The 18,370-nt window shown below is 43.2% G+C and overlaps 1 protein-coding gene and 1 pseudogene across 1 annotated transcript in view; one reads left to right on the plus strand and one right to left on the minus strand.

The window, feature by feature from the left end:
* The window catches only part of LOC135570628 (translation machinery-associated protein 16-like), a 23,040-nt pseudogene extending 5,888 nt beyond the window's left edge, over positions 1-17,152 (minus strand).
* A 53-nt stretch (positions 17,153-17,205) lies between these two features.
* The window catches only part of LOC135570627 (H/ACA ribonucleoprotein complex non-core subunit NAF1-like), a gene marked incomplete at its 3' end in the record, with an annotated part of 36,698 nt that continues 35,533 nt past the window's right edge, over positions 17,206-18,370 (plus strand). The window contains exon 1 of the mRNA XM_065016575.1: positions 17,206-17,304. The remainder of the gene's footprint in view (positions 17,305-18,370) is intronic.

Genomic DNA, 18,370 nt, shown 5'->3' on the forward strand with positions numbered 1-18,370 from the left:
CAGAGCAGTAACCTAGCTAACTGCTTTGCTCTAGTCCCACTACAGCTGAAACAGAGCAGTAACCTAGCTAACTGCTTTGCCCTAGTCCCACTACAGCTGAAACAGAGCAGTAACCTAGCTAACTGCTTTGCCCTAGTCCCACTACAGCTGAAACAGAGCAGTAACCTAGCTAACTGCTTTGCCCTAGTCCCACGACAGCTGAACAGAGCATTACCTAGCCAACTGCTTTGCCCCAGTCTCACTACAGCTGAAACAGAGCAGTAACCTAGCTAACTGCTTTGCCCTAGTCCCACGACAGCTGAAACAGAGCAGTAACCTAGCTAACTGCTTTGCCCTAGTCCCACGACAGCTGAAACAGAGCAGTAACCTAGCTAACTGCTTTGCCCTAGTCCCACGACAGCTGAAACAGAGCAGTAACCTAGCTAACTGCTTTGCCCTAGTCCCACTACAGCTGAAACAGAGCAGTAACCTAGCTAACTGCTTTGCCCTAGTCCCACTACAGCTGAAACAGAGCAGTAACCTAGCTAACTGCTTTGCCCTAGTCCCACTACAGCTGAAACAGAGCAGTAACCTAGCTAACTGCTTTGCCCTAGTCCCACTACAGCTGAAACAGAGCAGTAACCTAGCTAACTGCTTTGCCCTAGTCCCACTACAGCTGAAACAGAGCATTACCTAGCTAACTGCTTTGCCCTAGTCCCACAACAGCTGAAACAGAGCAGTAACCTAGCTAACTGCTTTGCCCTAGTCCCACTACAGCTGAAACAGAGCAGTAACCTAGCTAACTGCTTTGCCCTAGTCCCACTACAGCTGAAACAGAGCAGTAATCTAGCTAACCGCTTTGCTCTAGTCCCACGACAGCTGAAACAGAGCAGTAACCTAGCTAACTGCTTTGCTCTAGTCCCACGACAGCTGAACAGAGCAGTAACCTAGCTAACTGCTTTACCCTAGTCCCACTACAGCTGAAACAGAGCATTACCTAGCTAACTGCTATGCCCTAGTCCCACTACAGCTGAAACAGAGCATTACCTAGCTAACTGCTTTACCCTAGTCCCACGACAGCTGAACAGAGCATTACCTAGCCAACTGCTTTGCCCTAGTCCCACGACAGCTGAAACAGAGCAGTAACCTAGCTAACTGCTTTGCCCTAGTCCCACGACAGCTGAAACAGAGCAGTAACCTAGCTAACTGCTTTGCCCTAGTCCCACTACAGCTGAAACAGAGCAGTAACCTAGCTAACTGCTTTGCCCTAGTCCCACTACAGCTGAAACAGAGCAGTAACCTAGCTAACTGCTTTGCCCTAGTCCCACTACAGCTGAAACAGAGCAGTAACCTAGCTAACTGCTTTGCCCTAGTCCCACTACAGCTGAAACAGAGCAGTAACCTAGCTAACTGCTTTGCCCTAGTCCCACGACAGCTGAAACAGAGCAGTAACCTAGCTAACTGCTTTGCCCTAGTCCCACTACAGCTGAAACAGAGCAGTAACCTAGCTAACTGCTTTGCCCTAGTCCCACTACAGCTGAAACAGAGCATTACCTAGCTAACTGCTTTGCCCTAGTCCCACTACAGCTGAAACAGAGCAGTAACCTAGCAGTAACCTAGCTAACTGCTTTGCCCTAGTCCCACGACAGCAGAAACAGAGCAGTAACCTAGCTAACTGCTTTGCCCTAGTCCCACGACAGCTGAAACAGAGCAGTAACCTAGCTAACTGCTTTGCTCTAGTCCCACGACAGCTGAAACAGAGCAGTAACCTAGCTAACTGCTTTGCTCTAGTCCCACGACAGCTGAAACAGAGCAGTAACCTAGCTAACTGCTTTGCCCTAGTCCCACTACAGCTGAAACAGAGCAGTAACCTAGCTAACTGCTTTGCCCTAGTCCCACGACAGCTGAAACAGAGCAGTAACCTAGCTAACTGCTTTGCTCTAGTTCCACGACAGCTGAAACAGAGCAGTAACCTAGCTAACTGCTTTGCCCTAGTCCCACGACAGCTGAAACAGAGCAGTAACCTAGCTAACTGCTTTGCCCTAGTCCCACTACAGCTGAACAGAGCTGTACCTGGCCAACAGTATAGTAATACCTAGCTAAATGCTTGTGTTTCTAGCTCCTACAGTATAGTAATACCTAGCTAAATGCTTGTGTTTCTAGCTCCTACAGTATAGTAATACCTAGCTAAATGCTTGTGTTTCTAGCTCCTACAGTATAGTAATACCTAGCTAAATGCTTGTGTTTCTAGCTCCTACAGTATAGTAATACCTAGCTAAATGCTTGTGTTTCTAGCTCCTACAGTATAGTAATACCTAGCTAAATGCTTGTGTTTCTAGCTCCAACAGTATAGTAATACCTAGCTAAATGCTTGTGTTTCTAGCTCCTACAGTAGGGTAGCCTAGTGGTTAGCGCGTTGGGCCAGTAACCGAAAGGTTGCAAGTTCAAATCCCTGAGCTGACAAGGTACACATCTGTCGTTCTGCCCCTGAACAGGCAGTTAACCCACTGTTCCCATTGAAAATAAGAATTTGTTCTTAACTGACTTGCCTAGTTAAATAAAAGTTTAACAAATAAAATACCTAGTTAAATGTTTGTCTTTCTCGCTCCAACAGTATAGTTACACCTAGTTTAATGCTTGTGTTTCTAGCTCCAACAGTGCAGTAATATATACTAATTTAGTAAAGGTTAAGACGAGCAGATTCAGATGCTTGTGTTCCTAGCTCCAACAGTGCAATAATATCTAGCTAAATGCTTGTGTTTCTAGCTCCAACAGTGCAGTAGTATCTAACTAAATGCTTGTGTTCCTAGCTCCAACAGTGCAGTAGTATCTAACTAAATGCTTGTGTTTCTAGCTCCAACAGTGCAGTAATATCTAACTAAATGCTTGTGTTTCTAGCTCCAACAGTGCAATAATATCTAGCTAAATGCTTGTGTTCCTAGCTCCAACAGTGCAGTAATATCTAGCTAAATGCTTGTGTTTCTAGCTCCAACAGTATAGTAATAGCTAGCTAAATGCTTGTGTTTCTAGCTCCAACAGTATAGTAATACCTAGCTAAATGCTTGTGTTTCTAGCTCCAACAGTGCAGTAATATATACTAATTTAGTAAAGGTTAAGACGAGCAGATTCAGATGCTTGTGTTTCTAGCTCCAACAGTGCAGTAATATATACTAATTTAGTAAAGGTTAAGACGAGCAGATTCAGATGCTTGTGTTTCTAGCTCCAACAGTGCAGTAATATCTACTAATTTAGCAGATTCAGACCTGGTAAGAAAAGCATTTTGCTGGTGACATTAAAACTGTATTTACTTCAATGTTTAAGGGTTTATGCAAAGTGTATTTGACAACACTGACTTTTAAAGAAGTCATTTCTATTGGTCTAGACTGTCAAATGAGACCAACTCACCAACACAAGGAGAATCTCTATGATGTGACAGGTGTCCTGTTTGGTGAATATAGACACGGGTACTGACCTCTCTATGTGACAGGTGTCCTGTTTGGTGAATATAGACACGGGTACTGACCTCTCTATGTGACAGGCGTCCTGTTTGGTGAATATAGACACGGGTACTGACCTCTCTATGATGTGACAGGTGTCCTGTTTGGTGAATATAGACACGGGTACTGACCTCTCTATGATGTGACAGGTGTCCTGTTTGGTGAATATAGACACGGGTACTGACCTCTCTATGATGTGACAGGTGTCCTGTTTGGTGAATATAGACACGGGTACTGACCTCTCTATGTGACAGGTGTCCTGTTTGGTGAATATAGACACGGGTACTGACCTCTCTATGATGTGACAGGTGTCCTGTTTGGTGAATATAGACACGGGTACTGAACCTCTCTATGTGACAGGTGTCCTGTTTGGTGAATATAGACACGGGTACTGACCTCTCTATGTGACAGGTGTCCACTGTTTGGTGAATATAGACACAGGTACTGACCTCTCTATGATGTGACAGGTGTCCTGTTTGGTGAATATAGACACAGGTACTGACCTCTCTATGATGTGACAGGTGTCCTGTTTGGTGAATATAGACACGGGTACTGACCTCTCTATGATGTGACAGGTGTCCTGTTTGGTGAATATAGACACGGGTACTGACCTCTATGTGACAGGTGTCCTGTTTGGTGAATATAGACACGGGTACTGACCTCTCTATGATGTGACAGGTGTCCTGTTTGGTGAATATAGACACGGGTACTGACCTCTCTATGTGACAGGTGTCCTGTTTGGTGAATATAGACACGGGTACTGACCTCTCTATGTGACAGGCGTCCTGTTTGGTGAATATAGACACGGGTACTGACCTCTCTATGATGTGACAGGTGTCCTGTTTGGTGAATATAGACACGGGTACTGACCTCTCTATGTGACAGGCGTCCTGTTTGGTGAATATAGACACGGGTACTGACCTCTCTATGATGTGACAGGTGTCCTGTTTGGTGAATATAGACACGGGTACTGACCTCTCTATGATGTGACAGGTGTCCTGTTTGGTGAATATAGACACGGGTACTGACCTCTCTATGATGTGACAGGTGTCCTGTTTGGTGAATATAGACACGGGTACTGACCTCTCTATGTGACAGGTGTCCTGTTTGGTGAATATAGACACGGGTACTGACCTCTCTATGATGTGACAGGTGTCCTGTTTGGTGAATATAGACACGGGTACTGACCTCTCTATGATGTGACAGGTGTCCTGTTTGGTGAATATAGACACGGGTACTGACCTCTCTATGATGTGACAGGTGTCCTGTTTGGTGAATATAGACACGGGTACTGACCTCTCTATGTGACAGGTGTCCTGTTTGGTGAATATAGACACGGGTACTGACCTCTCTATGATGTGACAGGTGTCCTGTTTGGTGAATATAGACACGGGTACTGAACCTCTCTATGTGACAGGTGTCCTGTTTGGTGAATATAGACACGGGTACTGACCTCTCTATGTGACAGGTGTCCTGTTTGGTGAATATAGACACAGGTACTGACCTCTCTATGATGTGACAGGTGTCCTGTTTGGTGAATATAGACACAGGTACTGACCTCTCTATGATGTGACAGGTGTCCTGTTTGGTGAATATAGACACGGGTACTGACCTCTCTATGATGTGACAGGTGTCCTGTTTGGTGAATATAGACACGGGTACTGACCTCTCTATGTGACAGGTGTCCTGTTTGGTGAATATAGACACGGGTACTGACCTCTCTATGATGTGACAGGTGTCCTGTTTGGTGAATATAGACACGGGTACTGACCTCTCTATGTGACAGGTGTCCTGTTTGGTGAATATAGACACGGGTACTGACCTCTCTATGTGACAGGTGTCCTGTTTGGTGAATATAGACACGGGTACTGACCTCTCTGTGATGTGACAGGTGTCCTGTTTGGTGAATATAGACACGGGTACTGACCTCTCTATGATGTGACAGGTGTCCCGTTTGGTGAATATAGACACGGGTACTGACCTCTCTATGTGATGTGACAGGTGTCCTGTTTGGTGAATATAGACACGGGTACTGACCTCTCTATGTGATGTGACAGGTGTCCTGTTTGGTGAATATAGACACGGGTACTGACCTCTCTATGTGATGTGACAGGTGTCCTGTTTGGTGAATATAGACACGGGTACTGACCTCTCTATGTGACAGGTGTCCTGTTTGGTGAATATAGACACGGGTACTGACCTCTCTATGATGTGACAGGCGTCCTGTTTGGTGAATATAGACACGGGTACTGACCTCTCTATGTGACATTGTGGACTTCAGGAAACAGCAGAGGGAACACCCCTATCCACATCGATGGAACAGTAGTGGAGAGGGTAGCAAGTTTTAAGTTCCTCGGCATACACATCACAGACAAACTGAATTGGTCCACTCACACTGACAGCGTCGTGAAGAAGGCGCAGCAGCGCCTCTTCAACCTCAGGAGGCTGAAGAAATTCGGCTTGTCACCAAAAGCACTCACGAACTTCTACAGATGCACAATCGAGAGCATCCTGGCGGGCTGTATCACCGCCTGGTACGGCAACTGCTCCGCCCTCAACCGTAAGGCTCTCCAGAGGGTAGTGAGGTCTGCACAACGCATCACCGGGGGCAAACTACCTGCCCTCCAGGACACCTACACCACCCGATGTTACAGGAAGGCCATAAAGATCATCAAGGACATCAACCACCCGAACCACTGCCTGTTCACCCCGCTATCATTCAGAAGGCGAGGTCAGTACAGGTGCATCAAAGCTGGGACTGAGAGACTGAAAAACAGCTTCTATCTCAAGGCTATCAGACTGTTAAACAGCCACCATTGAGTGGCTGCTGCCAACACACTGTCATTGACACTGACCCAACTCCAGCCACTTTAATAATGGGAATTGATGGGAAATGATGTAAATATATCACTAGCCACTTTAAACAATGCTACCTTATATAATGTTACTTACCCTACATTATTCATCTCATATGCATACGTATATACTGTACTCTACATCATCGACTGCATCCTTATGTAATACATGTATCACTAGCCACTTTAACTATGCCACTTTGTTTACTTTGTCTACATACTCATCTCATATGTATATACTGTACTCGATACCATCTACTGTTTGCTGCTCTGTACCATCACTCATTCATATATCCTTATGTACATATTATTTATCCCCTTACACTGTGTATAAGACAGTAGTTTTAGAATTGTTAGTTAGATTACTTGTTGGTTATCACTGCATTGTCGGAACTAGAAGCACAAGCATTTCGCTACACTCGCATTAACATCTGCTAACCATGTGTATGTGACAAATAAAATTTGATTTGATTTGATTTGACAGGTGTCCTGTTTGGTGAATATAGACACGGGTACTGACCTCTCTATGTGACAGGTGTCCTGTTTGGTGAATATAGACACGGGTACTGACCTCTCTATGATGTGACAGGCGTCCTGTTTGGTGAATATAGACACGGGTACTGACCTCTCTATGATGTGACAGGTGTCCTGTTTGGTGAATATAGACACGGGTACTGACCTCTCTATGATGTGACAGGCGTCCTGTTTGGTGAATATAGACACGGGTACTGACCTCTCTATGTGACAGGTGTCCTGTTTGGTGAATATAGACACGGGTACTGACCTCTCTATGATGTGACAGGTGTCCTGTTTGGTGAATATAGACACGGGTACTGACCTCTCTATGATGTGACAGGCGTCCTGTTTGGTGAATATAGACACGGGTACTGACCTCTCTATGATGTGACAGGCGTCCTGTTTGGTGAATATAGACACGGGTACTGACCTCTCTATGATGTGACAGGCGTCCTGTTTGGTGAATATAGACACGGGTACTGACCTCTCTATGTGACAGGTGTCCTGTTTGGTGAATATAGACACGGGTACTGACCTCTCTATGATGTGACAGGTGTCCTGTTTGGTGAATATAGACACGGGTACTGACCTCTCTATGATGTGACAGGTGTCCTGTTTGGTGAATATAGACACGGGTACTGACCTCTCTATGTGACAGGTGTCCTGTTTGGTGAATATAGACACGGGTACTGACCTCTCTATGATGTGACAGGTGTCCTGTTTGGTGAATATAGACACGGGTACTGACCTCTCTATGATGTGACAGGTGTCCTGTTTGGTGAATATAGACACGGGTACTGACCTCTCTATGATGTGACAGGCGTCCTGTTTGGTGAACTCTGTCTTCTCAGAGTCCAGCTGGCTCTGAAACCACTGCAGCTTATCACCTACACACACAGACAATAAAAGGTAAGAGGGGGTACACCCTACCGTTGTACTCATCAACACACACAGACAATAAAAGGTAAGAGGGGGTACACCCTACCGTTGTACTCATCAACACACACAGACAATAAAAGGTAAGAGGGGGTACACCCTACCGTTGTACTCATCAACACACACAGACAATAAAACCCTCTGAATATACTGTGATATGTGGTTGTCTCACCTAGCTATCTGAATATACTGTGATATGTGGTTGTCCACCTAGCTATCTGAATATACTAACTACTGTGATATGTGGTTGTCCATCTAGCTATCTGAATATACTAACTACTGTGATATGTGGTTGTCCCACCTAGCTATCTGAATATACTAACTACTGTAATATGTGGTTGTCTCACCTAGCTATCTGAATATACTGTGATATGTGGTTGTCCACCTAGCTATCTGAATATACTAACTACTGTGATATGTGGTTGTCCCACCTAGCTATCTGAATATACTAACTACTGTAATATGTGGTTGTCCACCTAGCTATCTGAATATACTAACTACTGTGATATGTGGTTGTCCACCTAGCTATCTGAATATACTGTGATATGTGGTTGTCCACCTAGCTATCTGAATATACTGTGATATGTGGTTGTCCACCTAGCTATCTGAATATACTAACTACTGTGATATGTGGTTGTCTCACCTAGCTATCTGAATATACTAACTACTGTGATATGTGGTTGTCCATCTAGCTATCTGAATATACTAACTACTGTGATATGTGGTTGTCCACCTAGCTATCTGAATATACTAACTACTGTGATATGTGGTTGTCTCACCTAGCTATCTGAATATACTAACTACTGTGATATGTGGTTGTCCACCTAGCTATCTGAATATACTAACTACTGTGATATGTGGTTGTCCCACCTAGCTATCTGAATATACTAACTACTGTGATATGTGGTTGTCCCACCTAGCTATCTGAATATACTGTGATATGTGGTTGTCCACCTAGCTATCTGAATATACTAACTACTGTGATATGTGGTTGTCCACCTAGCTATCTGAATATACTGTGATATGTGGTTGTCTCAACTAGCTATCTGAATATACTAACTACTGTGATATGTGGTTGTCCACCTAGCTATCTGAATATACTAACTACTGTAATATGTGGTTGTCCACCTAGCTATATGAATATACTAACTACTGTGATATGTGGTTGTCTCACCTAGCTATCTGAATATACTAACTACTGTGATATGTGGTTGTCCCACCTAGCTATCTGAATATACTAACTACTGTGATATGTGGTTGTCCACCTAGCTATCTGAATATACTAACTACTGTGATATGTGGTTGTCCCACCTAGCTATCTGAATATACTGTGATATGTGGTTGTCCACCTAGCTATCTGAATATACTAACTACTGTGATATGTGGTTGTCCACCTAGCTATCTGAATATACTAACTACTGTGATATGTGGTTGTCCACCTAGCTATCTTAATATACTAACTACTGTGATATGTGGTTGTCCCACCTAGCTATCTGAATATACTGTAATATGTGGTTGTACCACCTAGCTATCTGAATATACTAACTACTGTGATATGTGGTTGTCCCACCTAGCTATCTGAATATACTGTAATATGTGGTTGTACCACCTAGCTATCTGAATATACTAACTACTGTGATATGTGGTTGTCCCACCTAGCTATCTGAATATACTAACTACTGTGATATGTGGTTGTCCCACCTAGCTATCTGAATATACTAACTACTGTGATATGTGGTTGTCCACCTAGCTATCTGAATATACTAACTACTGTGATATGTGGTTGTCCCACCTAGCTATCTGAATATACTGTGATATGTGGTTGTCCACCTAGCTATCTGAATATACTAACTACTGTGATATGTGGTTGTCTCACCTAGCTATCTGAATATACTGTGATATGTGGTTGTCCACCTAGCTATCTGAATATACTGTGATATGTGGTTGTCCCACCTAGCTATCTGAATATACTGTGATATGTGGTTGTCCACCTAGCTATCTGAATATACTAACTACTGTGATATGTGGTTGTCTCACCTAGCTATCTGAATATACTAACTACTGTGATATGTGGTTGTCCCACCTAGCTATCTGAATATACTAACTACTGTAATATGTGGTTGTCCACCTAGCTATCTGAATATACTAACTACTGTGATATGTGGTTGTCCACCTAGCTATCTGAATATACTAACTACTGTGATATGTGGTTGTCCACCTAGCTATCTGAATATATTAACTACTGTGATATGTGGTTGTCCACCTAGCTATCTGAATATACTAACTACTGTGATATGTGGTTGTCCACCTAGCTATCTGAATATATTAACTACTGTGATATGTGGTTGTCCACCTAGCTATCTGAATATACTAACTACTGTGATATGTGGTTGTCCACCTAGCTATCTGAATATACTGTGATATGTGGTTGTCCCACCTAGCTATCTGAATATACTAACTACTGTGATATGTGGTTGTCCACCTAGCTATCTGAATATACTGTGATATGTGGTTGTCCACCTAGCTATCTGAATATACTGTGATATGTGGTTGTCCCACCTAGCTATCTGAATATACTAACTACTGTGATATGTGGTTGTCCACCTAGCTATCTGAATATACTAACTATTGTGATATGTGGTTGTCCCACCTAGCTATCTGAATATACTGTGATATGTGGTTGTCCACCTAGCTATCTGAATATACTAACTACTGTGATATGTGGTTGTCCACCTAGCTATCTGAATATACTAACTACTGTGATATGTGGTTGTCCACCTAGCTATCTGAATATACTAACTACTGTGATATGTGGTTGTCCACCTAGCTATCTGAATATATTAACTACTGTGATATGTGGTTGTCCACCTAGCTATCTGAATATACTAACTACTGTGATATGTGGTTGTCCACCTAGCTATCTGAATATACTGTGATATGTGGTTGTCCCATCTAGCTATCTGAATATACTAACTACTGTGATATGTGGTTGTCCACCTAGCTATCTGAATATACTGTGATATGTGGTTGTCCCATCTAGCTATCTGAATATACTAACTACTGTAATATGTGGTTGTCCACCTAGCTATCTGAATATACTAACTACTGTGATATGTGGTTGTCCACCTAGCTATCTGAATATACTAACTACTGTGATATGTGGTTGTCCCACCTAGCTATCTGAATATACTAACTACTGTGATATGTGGTTGTCCCACCTAGCTATCTGAATATACTAACTACTGTGATATGTGGTTGTCCACCTAGCTATCTGAATATACTAACTACTGTGATATGTGGTTGTCCACCTAGCTATCTGAATATACTAACTACTGTGATATGTGGTTGTCCACCTAGCTATCTGAATATACTGTGATATGTGGTTGTCCCACCTAGCTATCTGAATATACTAACTAATGTGATATGTGGTTGTCCCACCTAGCTATCTGAATATACTAACTACTGTGATATGTGGTTGTCCACCTAGCTATCTGAATATACTGTGATATGTGGTTGTCCACCTAGCTATCTGAATATACTAACTACTGTGATATGTGGTTGTCTCACCTAGCTATCTGAATATACTAACTACTGTGATATGTGGTTGTCCACCTAGCTATCTGAATATACTAACTACTGTGATATGTGGTTGTCCACCTAGCTATCTGAATATACTAACTACTGTGATATGTGGTTGTCTCACCTAGCTATCTGAATATACTAACTACTGTGATATGTGGTTGTCTCACCTAGCTATCTGAATATACTGTGATATGTGGTTGTCCACCTAGCTATCTGAATATACTAACTACTGTGATATGTGGTTGTCCACCTAGCTATCTGAATATACTAACTACTGTGATATGTGGTTGTCCACCTAGCTATCTGAATATACTGTGATATGTGGTTGTCCACCTAGCTATCTGAATATACTGTGATATGTGGTTGTCTCACCTAGCTATCTGAATATACTAACTACTGTGATATGTGGTTGTCTCACCTAGCTATCTGAATATACTAACTACTGTGATATGTGGTTGTCCCACCTAGCTATCTGAATATACTAACTACTGTGATATGTGGTTGTCCCACCTAGCTATCTGAATATACTAACTACTGTGATATGTGGTTGTCCCACCTAGCTATCTGAATATATTAACTACTGTGATATGTGGTTGTCCACCTAGCTATCTGAATATATTAACTACTGTGATATGTGGTTGTCCACCTAGCTATCTGAATATACTAACTACTGTGATATGTGGTTGTCCACCTAGCTATCTGAATATACTGTGATATGTGGTTGTCCCACCTAGCTATCTGAATATACTGTGATATGTGGTTGTCCACCTAGCTATCTGAATATACTGTGATATGTGGTTGTCCACCTAGCTATCTGAATATACTGTGATATGTGGTTGTCCACCTAGCTATCTGAATATACTGTGATATGTGGTTGTCTCACCTAGCTATCTGAATATACTAACTACTGTGATATGTGGTTGTCCACCTAGCTATCTGAATATACTAACTACTGTGATATGTGGTTGTCCACCTAGCTATCTGAATATACTAACTACTGTGATATGTGGTTGTCCCACCTAGCTATCTGAATATACTGTGATATGTGGTTGTCCACCTAGCTATCTGAATATACTGTGATATGTGGTTGTCCACCTAGCTATCTGAATATACTGTGATATGTGGTTGTCCACCTAGCTATCTGAATATACTAACTACTGTGATATGTGGTTGTCCCACCTAGCTATCTGAATATACTAACTACTGTGATATGTGGTTGTCCACCTAGCTATCTGAATATACTAACTACTGTGATATGTGGTTGTCCCACCTAGCTATCTGAATACACTAACTACTGTGATATGTGGTTGTCCCACCTAGCTATCTGAATATACTAACTACTGTGATATGTGGTTGTCCCACCTAGCTATCTGAATATACTAACTACTGTAATGTGGTTGTCCCACCTAGCTATCTGAATATACTAACTACTGTAATATGACAACAACATGGTAGCATCACAACATGACAACAACATGGTAGCAGCACAACATGGTAGCAGCACAACATGGTAGAAGAACAACATGACAACAACATGGTAGCAGCACAACATGACAACAACACAACATGACAACAACATGGTAGCATTACAACATGACAACATGGTAGCACCACAACATGACAACAACATGGTAGCATCACAACATGACAACAACACGGTAACAACACAACATGTAGCAACACAACATGGCAACAACATGGTAGCAGCACAACATGACAACAACACGGTAACAACACAACATGGTAGCAACACAACATGACAACAACATGGTAGCAGCACAACATGACAACAACACGGTAAACAACACAACATGTAGCAACACAACATGACAACATGGTAGCATCACAACATGACAACAACATGGTAGCAGCACAACATAACAACAACACGGTAACAACACAACATGTAGCAACACAACATGACAACAACATGGTAGCAGCACAACATGACAACAACACGGTAACAACACAACATGTAGCAACACAACATGACAACATGGTAGCAGCACAACATGACAACAACATGGTAGCATCACAACAACATGGTAGCACCACAACATGACAACAACATGGTAGCAGCACAACATGACAACATGGTAGCACCACAACATGACAACAACAAGGTAGGAACACAACATCAACATGGTAGCACCACAACATGACAACAACAAGGTAGGAACACAACATCACAACATGACAACAACATGGTAGCTGCACAACATGACAACAACATGGTAGCAACACAACATGACAACAACATGATAGCAACACAACAACATGGTAGCACCACAACATGACAACAACAAGGTAGCAACACAACATGGTAGCACCACAACATGACAACAACAAGGTAGCAACACAACATGGTAGCAACACAACATGACAACAACATGGTAACACAACATGTAGCAACACAACATGGTAGCATCACAACATAACAACATGATAGCAACACAACATGACAACAACATGATAGCAACACAACAACATGGTAGCACCACAACATGACAACATGATAGCAACACAACATGACAACAACATGATAGCAACACAACAACATGGTAGCACCACAACATGACAACATGATAGCAACACAACATGACAACAACATGATAGCAACATAACAACATGATAGCATCACAACATAACAACATGATAGCAACACAACATGACAACAACATGATAGCAACACAACAACATGGTAGCACCACAACATGACAACAACATGATAGCAACACAACAACATGGTAGCACCACAACAACATGGTAGCACCACAACACAACAACAACATGATAGCAACACAACAACATGGTAGCAGCACAACAACATGGTAGCAGCACAAAACACGATACAAACATAGACAACAGCACAAAAGGAAGAAGGTAGAGAGAACAATACATCACGCAAAGCAGCCACAATTGTCAGTAAGAGTGTCCACGACTGAGTCTTTGAATTAAGAGATTTGGTGTTAAACGCTCTACAACAAAACATTATCTGTGTTCAACAAGCTTTCTCTGTGTTCAACAAGCTTTCTCTGTGTTCAACAAGCTTTCTCTGTGTTCAACAAGCTTTCTCTGTGTTCAACAAGCTTTCTCTGTGTTCAACAAGCTTTCTCTGCCCTTAACCTTGTTCTGAACACCTCTACAACACTGCTCTCTGTGTTCAACAAGCTTTCTCTGCCCTTGTTCTGAACACCTCCAAAACAAAGGTCATGTGGTTTGGTAAGAAGAATGCCCCTCTCCCCACAGGTGTGATTACTACATCTGAGAGTTTAGAGCTTGAGGTAGTCTCCTCATACAAGTACTTGGGAATATGGCTAGACGGTACACTGTCCTTCTCTCAGCACATATCAAAGCTGCAGGCTAAGTTTAAATCTAGACTTGGTTTCCTCCATCGTAACGCTCCTCTTTAACCCTGCTACCAAACTAACCCTGATTCAGTTGACCAGCCTACACATGCTAGATTACGAAGACATCGTTTATACACAGGCAAGTAAGGGTGCTCTCGAGCGGCTAGATGTTCTTTACCACTCGGCCATCAGATTTACCACCAATGCTCCTTATAGGACACATCACTGCTCTCTATATTCCTCTGTAAACTGGTCATCTCTGTTTACCTGTCACAAGACCCACTGGTTGATACTTATTTATAAAACCCTCTGAGGCCTCACTCCCCCCTATCTGAGATATCTACTGCAGCCCTCATCCTCCACATACAACATCCGTTCTGCCAGTCACATTCTGTTAAAGGTCCCCAAAGCACACACATCCCTGGTTCGCTCCTCTTTCAGTTCGCTGCGACTGGAACGAGCTGCAACAAACACTCAAACCGGACAGTTTTATCTCCATCTCTTCATTCAAAGACTCAATCATGGAGAGCCCCGTCCCGCAGGAGGCCTTTTGCCTTGTGGTAGGTCGTCATTGTAAATAAGAATTTGTTCTTAACTGACTTGCCTAGTTAAATAAAGGTGAAATAAAAAAAATATGCATATAATTGGATGAGAGCGCTTCCTACTGCTTGAGCTATGTTGTTGATGCAAATTTAGAAGAGTGTGGGGCCTAGATCGAGCCTTGGGGTACTCCCTTGGTGACAGGCAGTGACTGAGACAGCAGATGTTCAGTAACAGTCGTACAGTAACACAGTAATAGTAGTAACAGACTGTCAGACTCACCAATGCTGTTGAGACGAGTGGCCTTCTCACTCTTTTGTCTGGAGGCAGAGATACACACTTAACTTTATAAATATATAACAATATACAGGATCCTCTCTGTTCAAAACACAAACCATCTCCCTCCCTCCTTACCTCTCCTTCTTTCCCAGACGTATCTCCTGGCTGGCCAAGTAAGCAGCTTTCCTGCTATAGGGATGACACACCTTCTCCTTCTGAGTTGGTTTACCTTTCCCCGCCTTCGGCTACACACACACACACACACGACTGTTAGAACACTGTCTTGCATTATTCTATACTGAACTAAAATATAAACGCAACATGTAAAGTGTTTGTACCATGTTTCATTAACTGAAATAAAAGATCCTAGAAATGTCCATACGCAAGAAAGCGTATTTCCCAGTTAGTGAGTCTTTCTCCTTTGCCAAGATAATCCATCCAGCTGACAGGTGTGGCATATCAAGAAGCCGATTAAACGGCACGATCATTACACAGGTGCACCTTGTGCTGGGGACAATAAAAGGTCACTCTAAAATATGAAGTTTTGTCACACAACACCACAGATGTCTGAAGTTTTGAGGGAGCGTGTAATTCACATGCTGAAATTTCCTCCAGGGCTGTTGCCTGAGAATTTAATGTTAATTTCTCTACCATAAGCCACCTCCAACGTCATGTTAGAGAATTTGGCAGTACGTCCAACCGGCATCACAACCGCAGACCACGTGTAACCACGCCAGACCACGTGTAACCACGCCAGACCACGTGTAACCACGCCAGACCACGTGTAACCACGCCAGACCACGTGTAACCACACCAGCCCAGGACCTCCACATCCGGGTTCTTCACCTGTGAGATCGTCTGAGACCAGCCACCCGGACAGCTGATGAAACTGAGGAGTATTTCTGTCTGTAATAAAGCCCTTTGTGGGGAAAACTCATTCTGATTGGCTGAGCCCTCCCAGGCCCACCAATCACTGCGCTCCTGCTCAGTCATGTGAAATACTTACTTAAAAGCTTAAGTAAAATAAGAGTGACGAAAATATTTAATAAATAAACTAAAGTAAAAAAAAAATACCAATACTGAGTCTATCTGCGGGGGGTATAGGTTAGTCGAGGTAATATGTAGGTAGGGGTAACGTGACTACGTAATAAACAGCGAGGAACAGCAGCGTAAAAAAATGAGTATTCAATGCAAATAGTGGGGGGCTGGAAGCTGTTAAGAAGCCTTAGGACCTGTTTTTTATTGAACTAGGCAAGTCCTAGACTTGGTGCTTGTGAAAGTCACGTGAGATCCATAGATTAGTGCTTAATTTATTTATTTCAATTGACTGATTTCCTTAAATTAACTAACTCATGAATCGTTGAAATTGTTGCATTTTGCGTTAATATTCTTTTGCAGTATACATTCACTAGGTTGTAAGAGCGCTATAACATTATATACATCTAGGTTTAGCTAAATATATTTCTACATATCTAGATACATGTTAAGGATGTTAAATAAGTGTAATTTTACCATGTTTTAGTTGTATGTGCGAAGTTGGATCACCGGTTGAAAAAACGTGTTCTGTATTGACAACTCCGGCGGATGCTGCTGGTCCGTCGGACAACACTGTCCGTCATTTCCTCCGGCGGCCGAAAGAAAGGTTCCACAACCCGGAAGACAACAAGACCACGTTGTTTCCGAATCAAAACGTGTTGCGAACAGCAGAGTAACGTTACTGAGAGTAGCAGACTGCCGAGAGAACAGCTTTGTAGCCTTAACTACTCGAACGTAAGTCCATCATCTACACGTTTGCAATATGATAAACAACATTGTAATAATGCCACCGGTATAATACAGAATTGGTGATACAATACCAAGGAACATTTTAAAACGCTGACTAACAGTAACGTTATCTGGTTCTGAGAATGCCAACCAAGCTATATAACTGTTTTATTAACTAGTGGACCAGCTAACGTTAGCTAACTACGAGTTTAACTCCTGTGCTATGAACTCCGATTGTAAAATGTATTTTTTTTCAATATATATGGCTGGTATACTAGCTATCCAGCTAGTTCTAAAGTTAGCTAATATTGGTTAGTTGACCAATGGGGCTGGGTAGTTGACCAATGAGGCGGGGTAGTTGACCAATGAGGCGGGGTAGTTGACCAATGGGGCGGGGTAGTTGACCAATGAGGCGGGGTAGTTGACCAATGGGGCGGGGTAGTTGACCAATGAGGCGGGGTAGTTGACCAATGGGGCGGGGTAGTTGACCAATGGGGCGGGGTAGTTGACCAATGGGGCTGGGTAGTTGACCAATGGGGCTGGGTAGTTGACCAATGGGGCTGGGTAGTTGACCAATGAGGCGGGGTAGTTGACCAATGAGGCGGGGTATGGGGCTGGGTAGTTGACCAATGGGGCTGGGTAGTTGACCAATGAGGCGGGGTAGTTGACCAATGGGGCTGGGTAGTTGACCAATGAGGCGGGGTAGTTGACCAATGGGGCTGGGTAGTTGACCAATGAGGCGGGGTAGTTGACCAATGGGGCTGGGTAGTTGACCAATGGGGCTGGGTAGTTGACCAATGGGGCTGGGTAGTTGACCAATGAGGCGGGGTAGTTGACCAATGGGGCGGGGTAGTTGACCAATGGGGCTGGTTAGTTGACCAATGGGGCGGGGTAGTTGACCAATGGGGCTGGTTAGTTGACCAATGGGGCTGGGTAGTTGACCAATGGGGCTGGTTAGTTGACCAATGGGGCGGGGTAGTTGACCAATGGGGCTGGGTAGTTGACCAATGGGGCGGGGTAGTTGACCAATGGGGCTGGGTAGTTGACCAATGGGGCGGGGTAGTTGACCAAT

This window comes from Oncorhynchus nerka, unplaced genomic scaffold, assembly GCF_034236695.1.
Source record: "Oncorhynchus nerka isolate Pitt River unplaced genomic scaffold, Oner_Uvic_2.0 unplaced_scaffold_972, whole genome shotgun sequence".
NCBI lineage: Eukaryota > Metazoa > Chordata > Actinopteri > Salmoniformes > Salmonidae > Oncorhynchus > Oncorhynchus nerka.